Source organism: Branchiostoma floridae, unplaced genomic scaffold (genome assembly GCF_000003815.2).
Source record: "Branchiostoma floridae strain S238N-H82 unplaced genomic scaffold, Bfl_VNyyK Sc7u5tJ_1336, whole genome shotgun sequence".
NCBI classification, from domain to species: Eukaryota; Metazoa; Chordata; class Leptocardii; order Amphioxiformes; family Branchiostomatidae; genus Branchiostoma; species Branchiostoma floridae.
Window position 1 is genome coordinate 261143 of NW_023365701.1, and position 19683 is coordinate 280825.

Here is a 19683-nt window from a genome sequence, read left to right on the forward strand (position 1 = left end):
AATACCAGAGTTACCAAATTCGTATTTTCTCAGAACTATCGTAGAGTGAAATATATTATCACAAAGCACAGTAGGGGCATCTTCTCTGGATAGTTCCAAAGAACGCTTGCAGAAAGATGTGCAAAAGTTAGGTGTGACGGGTCGTTCAGTGCATAGTGTAATATAACCAGCTGCTGCCGCGGCGCGTCCCTGCGAAGCTGGTGTGTTACGCCGAAGGGCGGTAATACCGGCTATATATAGATACAGATACAGAAGCTGGTGTGTTACGCCGAAGGGCGGTTATACCGGCTATATAGATACAGATAGGATTCTAAAAATGAAGAATCGTCAAAGGAAATTAAGCCTCCATTGTAAGCTACATTGCAGATCTATCTTTCCAACCACGTACAGTTTTCTGACAGCTTCTGGTTTCCTGGTAAAGTAATTGCCAAAACCTCTACTAAGCTGTCACAACACTGCAGATAATTGGGTAATACAAAGGTATGGATGTATCTGAAAACAAGGCTTAGCTATCTTTGGATCCGTGGTTAATGTTTGCATCTGTATCAAGTAATCATTTCTGTTTCCGTGTATGAGTTATTCGTGTTTATTTCCATATTTGAAATGCAATTAAAAAACAAGGCTTAGCTTAAGTCTCTGTCACTGTCAGGTTATTCCTTCCAGTAGGAGTGAGCAGTGGAACAATTTAAACCTTTCAGTTTTAGGATTTAGACATTTCAACGACATGGGTAAATTACAAGCTACTTGGCTATGGCATTCGTAAGCAGTGGAACAATTTAAACCTTTCAGTTTTAGGATTTAGACATTTCAACGACATGGGTAAATTACAAGCTACTTGGCTATGGCATTCGTAAGCAGTGGAACAATTTAAACCTTTTAGTTTTAGGATTTAGACATTTCAACGACATGAGCAAATGACAAGCTACTTGGATAAGGCATTTGTAAGCAGTGGAACAATTTAAACCTTTTAGTTTTAGGATTTAGACATTTTAACGACAAGGGTAAATTACAAGCTACTTGGATATGACATTCGTGAACATTGAAACAAGTCAAACCAATTAGGATGTAGACATTCTAACGACATGAGCAAATGACAAGCTGAATATGGCAGTTTCGATCAGTGGAATAATTCAAACATTTTAGTATGTATTTTAACGACATGAGTTAATCAAAACTAGTTGGATATGACATAGGACAACAGTAATGGAACCTCCTAGGGAGCAATTAGAACTGTTTAGGAGTTACAAATGGAAAACAACTGACACAGAAAATCAAAACAGGTTACCACCGATGTCAGTTTGTATCCGCCAGAGGAAATTAAAGACCAGAAAATTTCGTTGACGCGGCGAGGCAAGTGATAGTTCTAAGCAACAATTATGAAAACATGCCAAAATTTGAATTTGAAACTTGCCACAGCGCATTAGCCAACTTTGAAGCCAAATGCAATTAATCTAACAACCCATATCTGTTATTGCTGTTTAAACCATTTCTTACTAACCACGGTAAATCGAAGGCCAGCGAATTAGTTGACACAGCTAGAAAAGGGACACAATCGAAAACTGTCAGAACTCAAAATTGGGACACCTGTCGGAAGGCATTAGAAGTGAGTTTGGTGATGAATGTAAATTCTTCGGAAATCAAAACCGTTATTTGAATACTCTCACTTCGTTTTGGTATAAAATAGTAAAAGAAAGTACGTTGACCCACCTGGCCAACTGTCATTTCCTCTAATCAGATAACAACAAAATACTTTTCAAGGTTAACAAATAGGAACACCTGTCGCTTGTTATAAATTAGAAGAAGATTTGGTGAGGTTGAAGTTCGAAGAAACCGGCCGGAATACTCAAAACAAACAGAAACTGAATACTCCACAATGCCGTACCAATCGACAAAAAACTCTCCGATCCCATATATACGTATACCTAGTGAAACTGTTGAACAGTGACTGAACCGGACTGAACTCCTATAACCCCGCACTGAATTTATCTTTAGTCTACCGAATGTTCTTCACGCTGTATCTCAATCGTCTAATGTTTTAAGCGATCGTGTTAATCACTATGTATAGTAATATATTTGTAATGTATATAATCTTGTTCAACTGTTTTAATGATTTTAAGTGAGTGTGTACTGAAGTGTAATGTATCACACAATTCAGCCTTCAACGCTGCGACGTTATTCAAATAAATCATTCTGATTCATTCTGATTCAAGTTCGAAGAATCAAACTTTCGGCTACGTTTGCATTGTTTTTTTTAGGAAATTGAAGACCAGGAGATATCCTGTCGATTACAAGGAACAGTCAAAAACCTTTCAGGCTTTAAGAATTAGAAACCCGCGGAATGAAAATATAAAGCTAAGTTTGAAGAGTTACGAGGCAATCATAGCCTCTTACGTTTGACATTACTTCGACTCGACGAAATGAAAGGTCTGGATTCAGTGTGATTACTGTGATTTTATTTAGAAACGATCAAAATAGATTTCGGAGAAAGCTGCTCTTCAATGAACCACGGAGTAAATAACACCCGTCACCTAGGGAATTAAAGACCTGGATCAAGTTTTATTACTGTTATTCTTAAGAAAAATGAGGTGAGTTATGACGTTCGAAAAATGGAAAAATACAAACATCTGACGGTAGCGTGAGTATCGAAGGTCGGGGTCACCCGTTGGCTCTTAGGAAATTGAAGTCGGGGTCATCTGTTGGCATTTCTAGGACGTCAAAGTTGGGTATGAAAATAGATACACGGGGTCTAACTAGGACACAGAGACATCATTGACGACTTTCAGGTCGAAAAGTCAGCCATGAGGACTTAATTGGCCGAGCAATTTTCACAAACTGTTGAACTAAGATGATACATGCTTGGAAATGGAGAAAGGGCAAAAACAATACGCCATAAATGGTCTGAGTGGCGTTGAAATACCTGACGGGGAAGGCGACTAAGCAGCAAACTGCCGTACTGAGACATGCAATGGGAACGTATTTGACAATTGTCATTTTATAAGTTGTTCGTTTCTTTTTCAAGCAGGTGTCCTTGACAAGGGGGAGGTGCTCATTTACAACTGGGTGAAGTGAGGAGATTGGTGTAAGGTGCTTTTACTTATCTATTTAGTTTTATCACATTTGTGGAAGGATTGACATAACAGGTGACTATCACCTTTTCAAGATTTCAACTCGGAGACCAGACTGTAAGGTTTGATCCGCTCACACCTGGCAGAAACCCTCCTCTTTTCGATACGTGTAATCTGGCGGGTTCTTTTACATGTACTTGTTGCATTGGAGGTCAGCACCGAGAAAAGCAAGGTGATGGTGAACAGTAGGGATGAGACACATGCAGTCATCCTTATGAACGGGGAACTGCTGGAAGAGGTGGGAACATTTACTTACCTAGGAGGGACCATTACAAAAGACGGTACTAGCGAGATAGATGTACGGAGGAGGATTGCCATGGCAACATCTGCAATGGCTCGTCTGTCCAGGATCTGGAAGTCCAACAACATCAGCTTTCCTGTCAAGTTCAAGCTCTACAAAACCCTAGTTGTGTCCATACTGTTGTATGGGTGTGAGACCTGGACTCTATTGGCAGCAACAGAGAGGAAGATCAGAGCCTTTGAGATGAGGTGCCTGCGTAAGCTACTACACATCTCGTACTATGAACACGTCACGAACGAGTATGTACGGGAACAGGTACGCAGCCTCGTTGGCCCGCAGGAAACACTTCTAGCAACAGTTAAAAGACGTAACCTGCAATGGTTCGGGCACGTCACCCGACACAACAACCTAGCCAAGACTATCCTACAAGGAACGGTGGAAGGTGGACGTCGCCGAGGACGGCAGCGAAAAGCTTGGCAGGATAACATCGCTGACTGGACGGGCCTCAGCCTACAGGAGAGACTAACCCTGGCTAGGGATAGAAGAACCTGGAGGCATCTCTCGATCTTCATGTCTACCTTGTCCCCCCAACGACCTGGAGGTCAAGGGACTAGGTAGGTAGGTAGGTAGGTTGCATTGGACGTGTGGCTCTCCCAAACACGGGAACTTCCCAAGCGACCTGTACGGTTCTTAATCATCCTCCCTACCCACAAACTAGGCCATGTATTGCATTGTCTGCATTCTCAATAAATTAAATCAAATTAGATTAAACAAGGCTACCGAAATAATCAAGCAAATCAATAGAAGTAATCTTCAGGCCATGAAACAGCATTATAAGTCTCCGTGGGAGTCATTTCTATGATCCATGGGCCAATTGAAAGCTGTAATGATTATCGTTATCCTGCTCCTATTCAGCACTATATTGATGGATGTTTCAATCAGTTTCGGTTCCTGTCAAATTCTCGACTTTGTGTTCAATTACATTTCCAAGACTGTGAGAGTTGCTCACTCTAATTTAGATTAGTAAGCCAGCCTTGTTTTTGTCATGGGCTTAATTGTTGTTTTCGTTCGTTTGCTATTGCTGTTAATTAGACCGACATGTAACCTTCACTTTCCTCCGTCGATTTAGTTTATTTTGATGTCAATATCTGCTATATGTCAGTGTTGTGATTATTAGTTCCCTTTGTTGTCTTTTAATGTTTTGTTTCTATGTTTCATTGAGCAGAAGACTTATATAAGCAGAATTTTCGTTTGTTTTTATGATTCATTGAGCAGGAGACGTATATAACCGGATTTTTCATTAAGCAGAAGACTTACATGAGCAGGTTTTTTTTTGGTTTCATGTTTCATTGAGCAAGAGACTTATATAAGCAGATGTTGTTTTATTGTGATTCATTGAGCAGGAGACGTATATAAGCAGATTTTGTTTTGTTTTATGTTTCATTGAGCAGGAGATAAATACAGGCAGATCTTTCATTGAGCAGAAGACTTACATAAGCAGATGTTTTGTTTGCACTGGAAAGGCACTTAACACCTCAGTTAAGTGAGGAAAGCCGTGTTAAGTGAATAAATAACGTAGCTTCAGTTAGGACCAGCCCTCGGAAAGGACGTTAAATGGGGGCCCGTTATTGTGAGAGCCATACCCCAAGCACATTGGCCTTAAAGAACCCATCACACTTATAGAAAATAAAAAAATAAACGTAGGGGTCCTTCCCGGTGTGAGTGGACCAAACCTTGCAGTCTGGTCTCCGGGTTGACACCTATTATGTCGATCATCCTTCCACAAATGGAGTAAAACTAACAAAACGAATAGACCAGGTCCTTAGCAAACTACAGTGTGTTCAAGTTAAACATTCAGTTTTCTTGCATTAAAGACGAACTGCACAAAAAGCTTGATCTGAGAATATTGTTTGTCCTCTCCAAACCAGAAATGCGCCCTTTGCACGTGCACATTACCGTGGTTAGAGCTAGTCTTGTAAGCTAGAAATTGTACATTTTTATTGAAACAAATTACTCGGACGCCAAGACAGTAAAAATCTTTAATTTGCATCTTCCTACTTAAAGGGCTACATCCTGTGAAATCACAGTCAGGAGATTCTCCTGAGTAGTAACCCATCGTTCTGGCGACAAACAGTCTGTACTTCCCATCGCTTGAGGAGCAAAGGGTACTAATGGTGAGAAACCAGTGTACAATTAAGATGGTAAGTATTATTGTCAGTTTGCTGATAAGAGGGGAAAACCCAAAGGTCTATTCAGCGAATTAAAAGTTCCCAAACAGGTGTCCAAAGTCTGACGGATTCACATTTAGACTTTCATCAGTAGGGCACCAAGTACAGTGTCAGATACTGCTTTGAATTTATAGAAAGCCAAATCCCTTTGATATCCAGTATATTTGCGTTGGTTATAGGTATAAGTTTCGGTAGACAATGTACGATTTTCAGAATCCATGGCTAGAGTTTAGGGAAAAACACTACCCAAAGGTATTATTATCGAACGAAAAGCTTCCGAAAAAGGCGTCCAAAAATGCATGCTGACGGATACAAATGTGGACTGAAATCAACAAAATCATACACTATCTAACTCTCACAGGAAGAAAGAAATATCCTTTTAACATCAGTACATAATATTCAAAGACAATGTTTATCGGCGAAAGCTTTAATAGCTAGCGTACAAACCATAGAATTTATAGAGCTTAGAAAGAAAGTTTTACGGTCTATTTATGTCGCTGTCACACGGCTTACGAGCTTCCGGACTAGGTGTTGATTGCTATAACAAAGTAGACGCCGCTGGTAGTCTGCACAATTATAGCGTCGGCGAACGTAAAAAAAAAATCAGTCACGACAAAAACAGGATGTGGATTGTACTGTACTTATGTTGAAAAACAGCGCAAGTAAGGACGGTAATCATGATAAGACAAGTGTCACCCTTACTTACTTTGAAGTCGATCTTCCCAATCCTTGTGGCAAATTGGAATTAGCAAGCTTTGAGACAGTGGCAAACAGCGTCTGGCGCACGTGCTGAGCCTTGTGCTGTGATGCTCCACAAAATCATCGCTAAGATCGGACGCAGGCGCATTCAGTGTCGTGCGCTCACGACCACTGCTTGTGTGACACTGGCCGTTTGCTAGCCGTTTACTACATCGCTGTTCATCTTGGATTCCATCTAATGATACGAAAGCGCAATAAAATGCACCAACCGAGTATATTCGTTCTAGGCCGAAGTGATTTCAACCAATCAGTTTGTAATGGTACCTGTTTCGTACAATGTAAGGTGTAACTTATCATGATGGAAAATGACAGGTCGGCGAATCGCTGGAACCAAAATTGAGCTTTGTGCTTATCGAGGTAGACTCAGAGTTCCAACAGTGCACTCTCCTTACTAGATTAATGAGTCCGTCGGGAACTCTCTGATGGCTTAGAGATACACTACTGACGTAGCCCGGGTGCTATCCAATTTCTACAGGGGCTACTTTCACTCGCTGCCCTAAAAAATAATTGTTGTTTTTTTTTCAGTGTTTTTAGGGCAGCGAGGGCAAGGACGGGCTGTTTTTTTACACTCTCGGGCGTGTCCCCTACGTGGCCCCATGGGGACATTTTGTGGCTCCCGGGGTATTTTTTTTTATTGCAACGTATATTTACAAGACATGGTGACGGCACACTCGAGTCATGACTTATATTCATGCCACCACCGCAAAAGAATGCGATTACATGGGTAAATAAATACAATATAAGAAAACAAGATAACAAAATAACAAGCAAGCAAAGCACTGAAGCAAAAACAACAAATGAAGATTCAAAGATATAAACTGAGGATATGATGATTACCTTAAGCCTGGTATCTTTGGACCCGGTTGGGCACCGGCTTGAATATGAAAAGGACTCAAAATGAACCCGGGACCTGGCAACAAATAGATGCCTTGACCTACCCGTGGGGAACATTGAGCAGTCCGTGGGGACAGATTTGTGGCTTCGGACCCCGGACTGGCACCGGTGCATTTGGGACCTAAACCTAAATCATCTATCTTCGGGCTATGTGTGCCTGCCGGTACTTAGAAGAAGAAGAGAAGAACTTTATTGCACGACAACTGTAGAGGATACAGTGTTTGGATGAAAGGTATGAACCACCCACATCGGGAAGGACCCCTTTCCATTTCAGAAAGTGTGGTGACCCATTGAATCTTTAACGTGCCCGAGATGTGGTTCTCCCCAAACACGGGACCTCATTTTTTAAACGTCCTAGCTGAGGGACATCCCTAGTCGAAGCTCAGTGAAGGTCACAACATCGGGCCATGCCACTGGCTTGGACGCAGAACAATTTAGCCGCTCAACCACGCGATGAAATACAAGGGTGAACGCAATGAAATGCAAGGGTTAACGGTCTATATTAGAGGGATCGATTTTCAACATTGATAGTCTCTCTAGCTAGAGAACTGTCCTCTCTGCTTTGTCTCAAGAGGCTGTTTCAGACCACAGTCTCTACCAGACTAACTACCGTATAGACTCTGAGAGTTTGCTAGAGGATCGAGTGTGGTCACAGTAGGGTTTCATTTACCCGTACAGTTAAATATTACTAAAGTACCTATTTACCGCCGGCTAACTCTACTGGCCAATGCAAATAGATAGGCCACTGAGATCCACGCTAATTTCTTCATGTTTGAAGTCGTAGATTACTGTAGATTTTTGACTAGCGTGTATTGTTCTACACTGTTTGTGCGTTCCAGTTCATGTTACCTGCAAGTATCCAAGGCATGAATTTGCAGTAAACCTATATCATAAAATTCACTTTGATTGTCCTATTTCACTACGCCTTAGGACGGCCTGGTAGAGGAAATATTGCTTTTACCGCGAGTTCACTCTTCAGGGTAAGCCTTCACCCTATTTTTGTCGACTTCTACCTACTATTTTAAATTCCGTATACCCCTGTCACATTTGGCGAAAATCGATCGGACGACGATTCTGCGGCTTTCGCCCGAGCCTCGCTTATAATTGTAACCTTTTATTTATTGCACAACAATTGTACAAGGTATAGCGTATGGCTTATATGTGACAGGGACGGTTTTCAGGTGAAAAATACACGCAACCCTCTGTCGATCTCAAATATGGCCGACCTTCCATCGACACGCCCGAAGATCGCGGATAATGTGACAGGGGTACTGTAAATGCAGAAATGTTCGCGGTGGATTAATGTTCGAGGTTTTCGCGGTGACCACTTCACCGCGAACTTAAAACCACCGCGAATATTTTTCTATCATGGTATTAGACTGCAGTCTATGGTGTTACCGCGAAATTAATCCACCGCGAAAAGTCCTTTTTCCCGCTACCGCGAAATAAAATCCCCGCGAACTTAAATGCATTTACAGTAGTCCCACAGGGCATTGAACTTTCTGCACGCAGCGATGGAGGTCAGTACCCCCATGTAGTGGGCTGTGCTGACACATGTACAACAACACTGCGGAATGCAGGTACGAACATGTAGTACCAATTATACTTTAGATGAAACACATGCCTGGCCTAGTTCTGTTCCCCTCCCCCTATCCCTATCTCTGACAGGTTAGAGTATATCTGGTACAAATAACTCATACCTTATCATGATAAACAAGCACAGTAGGGGCATCTTCTCTGGATAGTTTTAAAGAACGCTTGCAGATAGATGTACAAAAGTTAGGTGTGACGGGTCGTTCAGTGTAATATAACCAGCTGCTGCCGCGCCGCGTGCCTGCGAAGTTGGTGTGTTACGCCGAAGGGCGGTTGTACCGGCTATATGGATACAGATACAGAAGCTGGTGTGTTACGCCGAAGGGCGGTTATACCGGCTATATAGATACAGATACAGAAGCTGGTGTGTTACGCCGAAGGGCGGTTATACCGGCTATATGGATACAGATACAGAAGCTGGTGTGTTACGCCGAAGGGCGGTTATACCGGCTATATGGATACAGATACAGAAGCTGGTGTGTTACGCCGAAGGGCGGTTATACCGGCTATATGGATACAGATACAGAAGCTGGTGTGTTACGCCGAAGGGCGGTTATACCGGCTATATGGATACAGATACAGAAACTACACGTTTGGGGGCTTTAAGCGGAGGAGAAAAATATCATTTACTTTGGACCGTGAGAAAGTTTGAAGTAAGACTATCTGTCACCAACGAAAGATTCACTCAATCGGTACCATATACTGAATGTTGAATCCCTATTTATCTATCAATATGAATGAATGAATGAATTTTACTGTTTTCTTGAAAGAATCTTACTGATTTCTTATTAACAGCAAATACATTTTATGGATGACATCAGCGATTTTGGGCTGATATTCAGAAAAAAAATCTTTTTTTTTCTTTGGAGATGGTCAACATGACGAACGATATTCGCAAAATGAACAAATATGTTGTGTTGAAGCCTAATGACTACCTGTGGAAGTGATACTAGCAAAGTAACCATGGCTAACGTTGTAGAAGTGAAACTTTAGTTGTAAAATTGGCGCCAAGATGGAAGCCAAGCTCTGAAAGCTATGAGTGTAGTTGCCAAGTTGGTAGGGGATACCTGTCTCCAACACTAGTGTCACTTTTACAACACCAGTTCACGTCTTGAATACAGGAATGGATGCATTCACACGCTCGCATTGATCAGTCCTGGGGTTCACAGAAGATGTGTGAACATATGATCAAATCAACGAGGCCAAAGTAGCAATTGTCGTCGCAAAAATAGAATCCATCTTCATTTATGTACTACGTAGGGCTTGCGGACGATAATAATTCTTTCATCTTTTTCCCCCTACTCATTCCTCCGACGTCAGCATACGGCACCCCACCAGCTACCTGATGGATACTGTCCCAGGGGGAAGCTCAATAATCAAAACCGTTTTCACGACATCAAAACAGACGGTAGCGCTGAATACTAAATATGGAAAATCACGCGCGCAAAAACACGCACGTGGCCAGGCTTGTGACGGGATGCCGAGAGGCAAGGGTGTTGTTCTAAGCGAAGGACTTTGAAAATGATGGACAGGAATCTTAAACTAAAACGAAGAACTGTCAAAATGATGAGGACGACCCTTTTCTAAGGTGAAAACAACATCACTGAATGGCAAGAACCTTTATTGACCTTTATGAGACACGGGCCTTGTCGCAAACTACTGTGGTGAGATTTTCTTTCAATGACGATGGGATTTATTTCGTAGAAAACCACCTCAAAGTTCACATTGTGTCATGGTTAAGAAAGGAAAGAAGAAAGAAGCTGGAACATAAAAAGGTGGAAGGAAATGTGTAAAAATATCATGAAGGCAAGAGCGACAGAATGAAGGAAAGAAAAGAAAGGGAAATGAAGAATAGAGAAAGTAAAGAAAGAAAGAGACAGAGAGAGAAGGGAGAGAGAGGGGGAAAGAGGGAGGGAGGGAGAGCGAGAGAGAGAGCGAGAGAAAGAGAGACATTGCTCTCGAGAAACCTTTAAGGACCTGACCCGCTTCTTACATCCCCCAGCGATGCAATTACAACCATCAAAGGCACCCTTAAGGTTTTTGAAGCGTCAATACTTCAATAGCTGACGCAGAAGGGTATCGATTCTTTACCCCTGCCGAGGGAAAAGTGCAGATAAGCTAACTCTCGCTCATGTCTCTCCAGACGTCTCACATTAGCTACTAAACCCCGCCGGAAGATTGTTATAAACGTATGCGGTTAACTGGGCTAAGTACCGTACTATCGGCCCATTTACAATTACATCTCTTCTTAGATATTGATCAGTACGGATCCACAGCAGTACGGATATTTGGACCGTCTTGTAAGACTTGTGTGTGTGCATGTGTGTGATCGTACGCGTTTGTGTGCGCGTGTTTGTGTGTACATGAGCGAGTGCGCGCGCGCGCGTGTGTGTGTGTGTGTGGGGGGGGGGGGGGTGCGTGTGGGGGTGAGCGTGTGTGTCTGCCCAAATGAGGTCGAAGACGAACGTCACTTTGTTATGGAATGTTCTCGATATAATGACAAACGTACAGAGCTGTTCACATTACTTTTCGCTTGCTCTAAAGAATTCGCTACCCTCTGTGAGTAAGAGTACCTTGGGAGTCATAACTACAATGCCTTATATGTAATGTCCACGATCAAATCATTTGTCATCATTTTCTTGCTGGCGGCCCTATTGAATACCGATCAAAGAGTAAAGAAAACGTGTGCGGGTCATTTACGTACTCCCTTTGCCTTGAAATGCACGAGGGCATTGTAAGGATATTCGGAGAAAACTCCCCTCGTATTTTAACCAGGAAGGGTTTGTTGTCTGGGGACGGAAAGAACACAATCACAGCTAGCTCAGCCATTCAACGTTTTCTTTTTAATGGCATAGGAAACGCCTCACCGACTGATGTTCTCAAGGAGGTATAAGGAGGTTGTAAGATAATGCTTCCAGTGCGGAACGTTGTCCAAGCACTCGGTTTGCAGTGCTGACGCCGGCTCTTTCTAGCCTCTTTCACCGTGTCTCTTGGGACCTTGGCCTAAGTTTGGGGCCCGTACAAGCTATCCGGTATATATTTCTTTCCCGGTATTTTTCCTTTCCCGGCATATTTTCCTTTCCCATCGCATTCCCGGTTAGAAATTGCGAAGGCCGTCTTCAGCACCGGAAGCCAGAGCAGAAAAAGGAGGGCGAAGCTTTCGTATTTTTGCAAGATAGTGAAAACAATGATTTAATATTCGATGGACTGTGATAGAAAGTACGAACATGTAAACTTACGACACGACACAACATGCGGCTAGCTTCCCGGCAACTGCAACTCTCAGACCGCCACTTGAAACTTCTCGAGCGCGAGCGCTGAAAGCAAGAACGTTCTGAAGAGCTGGGCTGAATGCAGTTTTGTAAACTGTCCAACGGCCACGACAGGCAAAGTAGGGACTTCAGGCGCCAAACGCATTTATGCTGAAAGGCACTTGTTCAGACGTCAAGAGCACGACGCCCGTAAAAGCGATGTAGCAAGAACACGATTGTCCGTCAACAACCATTCTCATCCATCAAAAATCATTCTCCAACGCAGATCTTCACTCATGATAAACACAATATGCATTCTGCAGGATCTGCTAATTATAAACCGGCGTGAGGTTTCCACTTTTGCGAGCGTTCCCTTTGAGGATAGTTTACACTAGTGTTGGGTACCGGGACGGTGTACTGGTACAAACCCGACTTTCTTGTTGGACCGTTCCAGAAAAAACGGACCTGAAAAAAATCAGTAGACCAAGAAAATAACAAGAGAGAGCGAAAAAGAGGAGAGTAGATATTCATTTTGGCAGTCAAACTTGGTCTGAGTTAACAGAGGCATTGGTGTTATTTACATAAAGATGGGATCTTAAAACGCCAGGAGAATTCGCATACTACTACTAGTACTCCATCAAGGATTTGCACCATCGCACACCGAGGCATTTTCCTACTCTTTTGCCAAAGGTGTGGTAGGTTCTGTAACGCGTGTGAGGTGTGGCTCTCCCCAAACACGGGACCCCCATTTAACGTCCTATCCGAGGGACGTCCTTACCAGAAGCTAGGTACTGGTTTTAACCTGAATGAAGTGAGCAAAGACGTGTGAAGTGCCTTTCCCAAAGACACAAGGGTCACACAAGATTGGTGACACGTCAGGTTTCGAACCCGGGAACTCTTGCTCCTGAGCAACTAATCTCCAAGCAGATCCTATGGTAGCGTAAGATATCCTCAAAATTTGGCTCCAAACACACTTCTAAGCAGGCTTCACTCTGCCAGCTGTTGATACTATCTTTAATATGCTACTGTAGGATCTGCTTGGAGATTAGAGCCTAACGCGCTGCCGATTGCGCCACACAATCTCGCGCTAGTATCAGCAGGTAGTAGACGGATGAGAGAAATGCCATGAATCATGACGATATCCTAAAGTATGAGAAATTGGAGCGGAATTTATGGAATCAAGAGGAGTGACAGAAACCCGGGACTGTGGGAGGGAGTGTTGTCTCTGTTGATTAGGTGCAGACAAGCGGGCGGCGTGATAAAAGTCTAGGGTCTTCGCTGCCAAAATAGATGAACTGGAAAAATCTCTGCCTAACCTGGTCTACAGTCTCCAGCAATACTCTTCGGTTCGACTCTGGCTGTTTTTTTTACGCGTTTCTAGTTTTTTTATCGGGCTTCTATTTTGTGCTGTTTTCTTTATGTTGGTTTATGTCTACTCTCCAAGCAGAGGTTGAGTCGCGTAGATATAGTAGTAGCCGCTCCTCGTAATTTTTCTGACTACTACTATATCTACGCGACTCAACCTCTGCTTGGAGAGTAGTTTATGTTGGCAGAAAGGCAAAAAGAAAACAGCACAAAATAGAAAATCCGGTAAAAACGCCTGAAAGCACGCCAAAAAAACAGTCGGAGCCGAACCTTTGCGTTGACCTGTATCCAGCAGGGTTTCAGGCTGGGATTCGGCACGGTTTGTTTAACTTCTCGCCCTGCCCAGCCTAGGTAGTCCACCCGTTTATTTTGCCAAGGAAAGCTCCTTGCCGAAATCAATTCACAGTTATGCAATTGAGTACACTTCTTCTTCAACCTGGGTCCCAGACGTTTTTCCAAGAATGATACCGTTCAGGCCTCGGCTCTAAAACCAACATTAAAACCAACATTAAAGCCAACATGAAATAAAATCAATGGGTGCAATACCTCGCTGTCGAAACAGCTTTTGGCTACAGTACATGTACTATAAAGATTTTCAAAGTGAATAAAAAGTGGATCAAAACGACAAATGTCTTTATGCCTTAGTCTTGAGAAGTGTAAAGGTATACCCATCAGGGCATATAACTTTTCAAAGGGGAGACACAGGTGGTTGTGAGTACAGGCTTTCCTTTAGGGTTTGAAAAAGACAAAATTTACGCGTCTTAAACGCATGTAGACATCGGCACAGCAAATCCGTGGGTGTTTTTGGAATACTTTTGACAGATTAGTTAGGCGGGCGTCACTCCACCGTCAGGGAAGTTTGTGTTAAGTGCCTTTCCCAATAGCGCAACTTCGGGAACATTGCGCGTATCGAACCCAGGACCTCTAGTTTCTACCTCACACAGGGCACCGTTTTGGCAGTTAAAGAATAGAGAGTATCAGACACGGAGCTAGTAGAGAAATTTCTATGCCTTCGGAAGTTCCAGGCACGTAAAGTTTGTGCGACAAACTCACAACTAGCTCCAGAATGCGGCCAGATTGCGATCATGTTGTGGTCAAATATTAGATATCTGGAAAAGGGGAAGGGATTTAATCATTTCAAACAGGTGGCGCTAAAGTCAGGCTATCCTTTTGGGTTTTACAACTGACAGGAAAGAGGATAAAAAGTACATGTAGCTAGTGATGAAATAGCTATTCCTTTTCTGTAACACGGCGGCTGAAAAAAACTGCAATGGGTTGAAGCAAACTTTCCTCTTGTGCTTTACAGTTATAGAATAGAGAATAAAAATGCGGCTACATGTAGTAAATAAACAGCTATTCCCTGCCGACATCATGGCAGACTAATTCAAGAACGACATCGGGTTGTGATCGCGCAAAGACGGATATTAACAGGCCATTACTTTAAATATCTAGAAAGGGGGAAAGAATGAAACGGATTGAAACTGGTGGTTGCGAAGTCAGGCTTTCATTTTGGGTTCAGTAGTTACAGAATGTAGTATCAGAAATGTAGCTAGTAGAGGAATGGCTATTCCACGACCATATGCATACAACGGATATTAACAGGCCATTATTTTAAATATCTACATAAGGGGAAAGGATGAAACGGATTGAACAAGTGGTTCCGAAGTCAGGCTTTCATTTTGGGTTTAGTAGTTACAGAATGTAGTATCAGAAATGTAGTGTTATTCAACGATCGTACGCATACAACGATCGGGCCATTACTTTAATCATCTATAACTGGAGAGCGGATACAGCCTGCCAACGGGGTTGTAACAGGTGGTTGCGAAATCAAGCTTTTCTACCGGCTCGGTTTACCAGAGAAGAGAGTATCAAAGACGTTGCTATTCGAGAATCTGCTACTCCTTGGGCAATCTCCAATTAAGACGCATGTGTCGTGCTTGGATTTGAGTCTTTTGCGGCCTTTTCTGTGTGTTAACGTATTTCTCCAGAGATGTAGGATAGCCCCATCAGGCCTTCCTACGGGGTTGCGTGGATCGTAGAATTCGGGGAAAAAAATATCGGGGAGTTGGCAAGGAGAGTCAGTCCACGCTTAGGTTTATGTTCCTCCTCCATTTCCTCTGGTCACAAATCTCCCCTGGCAAATTATTCTCCCTATAATAGACAGGGTAGATAGTTTGGTAGAGACTAGATGTAGAGGGCGACGAGTTAGAAAGGTCCCCTGCTACAAAAGATACTAAACTGTTCCAAAACCAGGCAAGAGGTTGAGCCAGATCCTTAGAGAAGGTGATAGATAATATCCGGGTATTGGAGTTTGCAGAATTCCTCCTGAATCCCTTCCTATGTGGCTTGCAACCGCTGGTATCTGTATCTAATAGTCGGTATAACTACCCTTCGCCGTAACACACCAGCTTCTGTATCTGTATCTATATGGCCGGTATAACCGCCGTTCGGAGTAACACACCAGCTTCTGTATCTGTATCTATATAGCCGGTATAACCGCCCTTCGGCGTAACACACCAGCTTCTGTATCTGTATCTATATAGCCGGTATAACCGCCGTTCGGAGTAACACACCAGCTTCTGTATCTGTATCTATATAGCCGGTATAACCGCCCTTCGGCGTAACACACCAGCTTCTGTATCTGTATCTATATAGCCGGTATAACCGCCGTTCGGAGTAACACACCAGCTTCTGTATCTGTACATGTATCTATATAGCCGGTATAACCGCCCTTCGGCGTAACACATCAGCTTTGCTTGCACGCGGCACAGCAGCAGCTGGTTATATTACATTGATCATTTCACATCTGACTGCAAACGGATTATCTACTACACAGTTTTCAGTTACGAAGGCTATCTCTTCGGCTAGCTGGGTAGCTTTGGTATGTGTCTTTATACAGCAGAACAAATAAATCAGATCTTTGCATCTGTTTGGACATCATTCTTTTGAGCAAATGAAACGTTTACAGATTTGAACTAGTACTTTTCTCCAAGCAGAGATGGCCGCGATTTTTTTTCTGCTGCCTCCTTCTGAAACGAAACCTCTGCTTGGAGAATAGAATTGATTTACGCCCCAAAGCAGTTACTCAAGCAACTGGGTATGACAACCATATCCACTTGCTTCCTTGAGTAATTCCTTTTGGGCATATCTTATAGCCTGAACGTCCAATCTTCATCGACGTAGAATTATTTCAGAAGAAGACAAGGTTTTTAAATTCTGTACTCACGCTAGGTTGTGCGAAGAAGCGGCGAGCGAGCCCTCAACAGCACGGCTGTCCCAGCGGCTGCTGACTGACTGCCGGCAGATCTAGCGGGCCGCCACCCGTGGCGCTTCGGGGGCGGGGGAGGGTCATGCCGCAGGGGGTTTCGCCAAGGAACGCTTCTACTCTACGGGGATTGTGCTCACCCCCACGACTTTGCAATAAGATAAGACCGCAAACGGGTGGACAACAGACTATCTCTATCTATAAGTAGGGCAGGGCTATTTTTGAACTAACGATCGTAGAGAAGCCGCATCGCATGGCTGCCACCTGTAGCAGGTTGAAGAAGCAATGCGCCTTGTCTCATTTGAGGAGGATCTGCTTTACCTTTTCCATGGAACCAACTGATCATGTAGCTATGCAAATTAGCTATTATTCGAACGTGACGCAACGTGGATTCGTCTAAGTTGAGGATTACCTTTTTTGGATAAGGCGAGCGATCTTGTAGTTATGCAAATTAGCCATCATGCTAACAACAGGTCTGGTGAAGAACAACAAGAAAATGCTGTACGCCAAAAGCAGTTACTCAAGCAACTGGATATGATTTTGGAAACGGTCAGACGTTTCAGACAACCACCCGGTGCCTTTCGCCAGTGACACTGAAGAATTTTTTTATATGCTAGCTGTAAATTGAACCTCTTTAGCATATCAATTCACAGCCAGCATATGAAAATTCTCTCAAACAATATCTCTCCAGTGTCAGTGTGACACTGACGAAAGACAACGGATGGTTGTCTGAAACGTCTGACCGTTTCCCAAATCATATCCAGTTGCTTGAGTAACTACTTTTTGGCTCATTATCTTATTACCTTCATCGACGTATCATCAACAACAACAAACGCTCTGCTTGCGTCCTGAGAACTCGTACAATTAGTCTGGTTTCCACACCCACAGCCGGATACAATTAATATGTATCGCGTTTTATTTAATATCGGGGTCAAACTCATCCGGCATATGCATGTGCAGGCCTACTCTACAAGCAGAAGTTAGGCTACGGCTGTCTTTTTTAGCGTTTTCATCGGGCTTTTTTTCTCGCGGGACATAAACTAAAGAAGGTACAAAATACAAACGCCTAATAAAACGGTAAAGAAATCCGAGCCTAACCTCTGCTTGGAGAGTAATGTAGGCCATGGAAACGCCTGTGCGTGTCATCCAGGCTGTCGCTCAATGTACATGGTACTAGTACTTGGATTAGGTCGCAAGAATCTTTGTCGCAAGAAACTCCGATGGTAATTGAAGTGGGCGAATGTCACGTTAACTTTTTTTCCTGAAGGGAAACACCTGATTTGTCACTTGTAGGCTCGTTCTCATTTAAATGTCGAAATGCTGTCGCCTGACTTTACGTCTTGATATGGAGCAAATTATAGACAAAATCACTGGTTCCTTCGTATTTCCACAATCCCTGTAATGTTTTACAAAAGATGCACCACAACATTCGTATTGGTTGATGGATTAGAACATTATTATAGCCACGGGTGGGATTTCACCCCCTTAAAAATGGCTGTCGCCTGAGAAGAAACGAAGAATTCAAATAGTAGCCAAAAATGTAACACTTCAGTTCCCAGAATGATTGTTCGCCAAGTGAAACCAGCTACCCAGACCCTCTGCCCGATCACATCAGATCGCTCCTGTCACTGATCTTGGAGGCTGTCTGAGGTGGTTTATGCCTGTCGCCAGATTCTGTAACAAACGTTACCACCACTAGTATGATGGTTGCCACGGTTATATTATGCACGTATAAGACTAGAAATTGTCTTTTTTGTGACGCTTTACAGTTTTTCTGGCTTTCTAAAGAAACAAGAAAGGGTTGTTGACTGTCATTTGTATCCCACCTTGCTTAACAAAATGTTGTACATAAATGACTGTAACAAACGTTACCATTGTTCGATGCTGTCTAAGCTTTCTATTTGACCTGGTGTAAAAAAGCTGCCCACTTTTCAAATGTCCCTAGGGACATCCACTTGTACCTAAATGATGTAGTCAATAAGGTAAGTCCTTTCGAATAAAACAGCGTAAAGTCTACTGTTGTAACAAACGTTACCGGTAACGTTTGTTACATGCCCTGTAATGCATTACCAATGGGACCGAAGATGATAAGTTGCCATTTTTTGGCTATGGTTAAAAGAGGAATTTTCGCAAGCAACCAAGTAGTTTTCAGTGAAAATAAAGCCGATTTATTTTTCGACCAAAAAAATGCCATTTTCGACATTTCAATGAGACGAGTGTTGTAACGTTATTTGTAACATGTGTGTCCGCTACGTACTGGCCTAGAGTTCTGGACAACTTCTGTCGGCGTACATCAGTATTTATTCATTTATTTTTATTTAAATTCATGTACATCAGTAGATACAATTAATTACAACGAATGCGGTCAATCTGGTATGTAATGGCTCTCACAAAATTTCAGTGAGGTACAACTTAAGAAAACTTATCCGGAAAAAACTCGAAAACATGCGAACATAAAAACATTTAACGCTACCGTTACGCGTCCGCAATGGCCCTGTAGTTTTGAACAGTAACTTGGTGTGAGGCATTGATACATTTCATTATAACGAAACTCAGGTGTTCAGTTCGTTACTTGGTGGCTCCCATGACCTTACAGTGAGGTCAAGAGACGAGGCAGAAGAAGACAAATTTCTACAAAACCTTGAAAAAGTGCAGTCATGACAAAAACTTATTGGAACAGTTAAACTGTAATATCTAACACAAAAATTGGAATCATCCAACTTTTCGACTGAACAGCACCAGTCTTTGTCAAGGAATGGCAATTCACTGATGTCGTGACGTCACGTTATGCAGATAGAACACGTGACTCAGTAAGCAGTGAATCATACGTTTGGGTGAGTCCAATTTCTGTGTTAGATATTACAGTTTAACTGTTCCAATAATGACTTCTACAAACACAGATATACTTTCAAGTTATGGCAAAAACTTGTTACACACGCGTCCCCGACTGACCCGGAGTTCG

At 42.8% G+C, this 19683-nt stretch overlaps 1 protein-coding gene across 1 annotated transcript in view; it reads right to left on the reverse strand.

Moving 5' to 3' along the window:
* LOC118407379 (G-protein coupled receptor 54-like) overlaps positions 1-17028 on the reverse strand; it is a 34859-nt gene extending 17831 nt beyond the window's left edge. Inside the window, exon 1 of the mRNA XM_035807847.1 lies at positions 16683-17028. The gene's annotated coding sequence lies outside the window, so the exon portion shown is untranslated. The remainder of the gene's footprint in view (positions 1-16682) is intronic.
* Positions 17029-19683: the final 2655 nt, after the last annotated feature.